The sequence below is a fragment of the Pipistrellus kuhlii genome, unplaced genomic scaffold, assembly GCF_014108245.1.
Source record: "Pipistrellus kuhlii isolate mPipKuh1 unplaced genomic scaffold, mPipKuh1.p scaffold_m20_p_8, whole genome shotgun sequence".
Lineage (NCBI taxonomy): Eukaryota > Metazoa > Chordata > Mammalia > Chiroptera > Vespertilionidae > Pipistrellus > Pipistrellus kuhlii.
Window position 1 is genome coordinate 29,876,710 of NW_023425584.1, and position 4,416 is coordinate 29,881,125.

At 66.6% G+C, this 4,416-nt stretch overlaps 1 long non-coding RNA gene across 2 annotated transcripts; it reads left to right on the forward strand.

Moving 5' to 3' along the window:
- The first annotated feature begins 775 nt into the window (after window positions 1-775).
- Window positions 776-2,240, forward strand: LOC118711896. 2 transcript variants are annotated; one of them, XR_006740723.1, is made up of 3 exons: window positions 776-836; window positions 1,481-1,560; window positions 1,802-2,240. It is a non-coding gene; the product is annotated as an uncharacterized LOC118711896 (long non-coding RNA). The 2 variants fall into 2 exon arrangements; XR_004985858.2 differs by lacking the exon at window positions 776-836 and having other exon boundaries at window positions 1,342-1,560.
- Window positions 2,241-4,416: the final 2,176 nt, after the last annotated feature.

Below are 4,416 nucleotides of genomic sequence, written 5' to 3' on the forward strand. Positions count from 1 at the left end.
TATTAGATGGCTCTGCCAGTTCCAACCTGCCCCGGGAGAACGGGACCGAAGGGGTGGTACTTCGCTTGGGGTCCTAAGGTGAGCAGGGAAGTCAGGGTAGGGGAGAAGCCAGCTCCCTGAGAACCCAGGAAACAGGGCCAGGCCTGGTTGGCAGTTCCCTGGCCGGTCCTTTTGCCAAATGTCCTACTGGGAATTTTACCAGTGAAGGGACTTAATGCCACCCTGGGAGGAGGGGGCGGGTGGCCCTACCACCACCGGGACCCAGGAATCAGGGCCCAGAACAGTTAAAGGGACCTCCTGACAGCTTGCCTGGGCTCAAAGCTCAGGGCTCTTCCCCTTATCAATAAAGGTGAGATGGCAGGTCAGGCTTGCCCACTCAGTCCCTCCCCATCCCTTTGGCAATGCTGAGTGCAAACATGATGCCCCCTGATGACCCCCTGCAAACTCAGCCTGTGGGTGAAACTTTGTCTCAGAATCCTGCAGATGAGCAAGGGGAGGGGACGCGGGGGGGGGGCGCTAAGTGCAGGGGCAAGGTTTGGAAATCTGCAGAGACCAGAGTGACCGGCTGCAGTGTGCCCTTGGCACTGGGCAAAGGGAAACATGGCTCTTCCCGCTCCCACCAGCCCTGGGCAGGAGACTTGCGGCGAAGATAGTAAGAAAAATATAAAAAGTCAAGTGCCCTGGCGGGTGGCAGAGTCTTAGGAGGGTGAGGGTGGGGGTGGGGGTAGTGGGCTGGCACGCGCCTCCAGTCTGCCCCTGGAGGCCGTCCGCGGGACCGCAGGCTGGAGGCGCGCCGGCGTGATTCCGACCGCGGGAGCCGGGAGGAGGAGCCGGAGGTGGCCGCGGGGGGCTCTGGCCCAGGCAGAGGAAGGGCAAGAGGCGGTGCAGGCCGGGGGTGGCGACGGGGGGCGGACTGGGCGCCCGGGCTGGGGGAGGGGTTGGGTGAAGCGGTGAATGGCCCCGCGCCCCTTGTGGAGGGAGCAGTTGTGGGGTAGTGTGTGTGTGTGTGTGTGTGTGTGTGTGTGTGTGTGGCGGGAGAGGGGGGTCTTAGGCCTCTGGGTGGCACAGGGAAGCCTTCCGGCTTTGCTGACACCCCCATCCTTCTGATCGCGAAGCTGACCCCCGTCTCCTGCCTCGGCCTGGATTAGAGGGTGTCTCGGGGCCCCGGGAGAGGCGGGAAGGGACCGGAGGGAGCCACAAGTCTGCACACAGGCGGGGAAGAGGCGGGAGGGAGCCGCTCCGCAGGCGCAGGCGAGTGGGTGGGAAGGAGGGAGGGAGGGAGAGCGGGAGGAAGAGAGGAAGGAGGTGAGGCCGGGAAGATGCCACTGCCTGGGGGGCGGGGCCGGGCCGGGGAGTGGGGAGAGGGACTGCAGCGGCGCTCGGCGGGGGCGGGGGCTGCAGTGTCACTCATTTGGGGGGTCGGCTATGTGAGCCCCGGGCTGGGGCTGCCACCAGCCTCCGTCTTCCCGGTACCACCCAGGGCGCAGGGGCGGAGGTGGAGGGCCGGGGACTGCAGAACCTACCCCAGAGCGGGACGCGAACCCGCTGAGTTGGGAGAAGGTAAACAAGGGCCACGCCCCCTGCCGTCGCCCCGCGGGCGCGCACCCGCGGCTCCGGCCGCCGCCGCGGGTACATTTCCACTCTCCCAGCGCCGCTCCCCCGCCGGACTCCCGCGCAGCCCGGGAGGGGGGAGCTGCCCCCGGCCCAGCCCGCTCCCCCCGCGCCGGGGCAGCGCACCCTCTGCACTCACCTGGGAAGGGCGTCCCCCACCCCTCCAAATAACTGTGCTTAATGTGTGCAGAGCCCCGGCGCCCGGGAGCCGAGCACGCTGCCCCCGCGTGCAGCGCCCGCGTGCACCCAGCCCGGGGAGGGGGCGACAGGGCGGAGGCAGTGACCCCCGGAAGGTGTCTGGGACCCGGCAGGCTGCACGTGAGCCCAGCGCGGGGTCATGTGCACCGGCTCAACCCAGTTCGCCGCCCGGACGTGCTGCGTACTAACAAAATGAAACTCGGGGCGACAGGAGGGCAGTTAACTCTGGGTCCTCCGAGCCCTCGTCGCCCCCCCCCCCCCCTGGCCGCTCGATCTCCCCTTGGCACAGGTCTCCCGCTGCAGCCCCTCCGCCCAGCTCGAGCCACGGGGCAAGTTGCAGCCCCCGTGCGCCCCCGCCCGCCCGCCCGCGCCCCCTAGTCTGCCCGGGGGCTCCCTGCCGCAGTCATTAATAAAGGAGGTCGCCAAACTCACCCTTCCAAAAGTTGTGGTAGCATGCGCCCCTCTCAGCCTCCCCGAAATGTACTCTTTAAAACACGGCTGACCAACATGCGCAATCTCTCTTCCCTGAGCTGTGCATCCCCCCTCCCCCCGCGCGCCGGCTTCCTAGAACAGGCAGCCAGCAGGAGAGAGAGGGAGCGAGCGAGCTGGAGACAGAGCGAGGAGCGCTGGCAGATCGGTTGCAAACACACACACACACACACACACACACACACACACACACACACACACAAAATAACGCTGTGGAGATAGATGCGCAGGGCCCATGGCCGGGGGCTGGGTCTTACCTTGCTCCGTGGTGCCCTCCCGAGGGGCGCTGCCCTCGGCTACGCGCCGCGGCGGCGGGGACCGGCGCGGGAAGGATGCTCCCGAAACCCGGAGCTCCCGGGGCCGGCGCGGGCGGGCGGGGGGCGCGCATCCATCCGGGGTCGCGGCGAGGGAGGCGGCGGGGCCCGCGGCGGCCCCAGCCCCGCGCCTCTGCCAGGGGCCGTTCGGCCCGAGGGACCCGAGCCCCTGCCTTCTAGCCGTGGGCGCAAAGTAACTCCATGGACACTGCTCACCCTCACCAAAAAACAGCTCCCAACGGCGATGGCCGCGGCCGGGACCATTCACCAACCCCCCTGTGTATGTTTCTGTTTCTTTTTAAACCAAGACTTCCTTGTGATCTCTTTAGAAAAAAAAAAAAAATGTGTTGTGGTGGGGGTGGGGTGGTTGGGGGCGGGCGGGAGGAGCAAGGGAGGGGGAGTAGCCACTTTTTTTTTCTTATTCGGTCCGAGCTCCACTCCTGACACCCCCCCCCCTCCGTAGCCCGCCCCCCACTCCCCACCCCCCTGCGCCCAGTTGTTTGGCTTCAGAAACGGGTCCAGGTAGCGCTGCAGGCCTCAGGAGGGAGGGTGCCCTGCCGGGCTGCCGGCTGCCGGGCTGCCTGCACCTCCAGCCCGGGCTCCCCGCGGACTCCGGGGCGCCCCCAGCCCGCCCGGTCCCCGGGGCCGGGCCCGAGCGGCGGCTGCGCCCGAGCAAGTCCCATCAGGTCTGCTCACACTTCACACACTCACCCGCACACCCCGCCCCTCCGCTCTCACTCACACTTTCTGCTCACACCCCGCCCCCTTCTCGCCCCAGACCCGGGCGGTGCCCCCCGCAACCTTTAAAAAAAAAAAAAAAAAAAAAAAGGGCAGGCTTATACTTAAAAAAATCTTTTGGCGCCATATTAATGACGTACTTAAAATTTGCCATTTCTCCCTGCGTCAAAAAGACGTTTCTTTGCAAATAGCCTGAAGGCGACACTCGCGGAGAGAGCGAGGTTTGCACGGAGCACCCCGCCTCCCGGGGCTCCGGCACTGGGAGACCCTCGCCCCAGGCCCTGCTCCGGAATCGCTGGTTTAAAAACGCGAATCGAATAAATCGCGTGGCGTTTTGCAGCCAGAAGTGAGCAGAAAGTGCTGGCAGGCGCCGAGGGGAGGGCGCGCGCGCGCGAGCCGGGGGGAGGGGGCGCGGCCCTCCTCCCCCACCCCCCGCAGATGGAAACTACCATCCCGGGCGGGGAAAACTTGAAATTGTGGGCGACCTCTAGGAAGGAGGGGCAGTCCATAGAGGGTCCCTCTGGGGCTCATCGCCCCCCCCCCGACCCCCCCTCGCCTCCCGCCCGGGTGCCTCCTGGCACCCAGCTCTGCCCCGCATTTCCGGGGGGTGGGGAACGTAGTGATGGGTGGGTGGCTGGCTGGCTGGCTGCAGGTCCTGGCCCTAGAGGAGTCTGCCCCCCGGGTATCCCCTTCCCCTTGCTTGTCCTTCCCATTCCCCATAAAGGGTTAAAATCAGAGGGGGCAACTTCCAAGGGTTGGCACTTGGCGAGGAAGCGGGGCGCCCCTCTCCCCACCCTTCGCCTCCTCGCCCCTCCTCCTCCGGCTCCACTTCCCGACTTGACCTTGTGGTGCACAAACAGTGCGCTCGGATCCTCGCAGTTTCTGGAAGAAGAGCTTGTGCTCGCCAGGCAGGCGGGCTGTGAGGCGGCTTGCTAGCGGTGGCGGGGCCTTGGGTCGGTTCCCAGAGCCGCGGGCCACACCCACTCAGCCCATAGTGCCCGCCGCGCTCACCTTCTCTCGAGGAAGGAGCCGGGCTGGCCTCCTGGATGGGGAGGAGGGAGAGGCA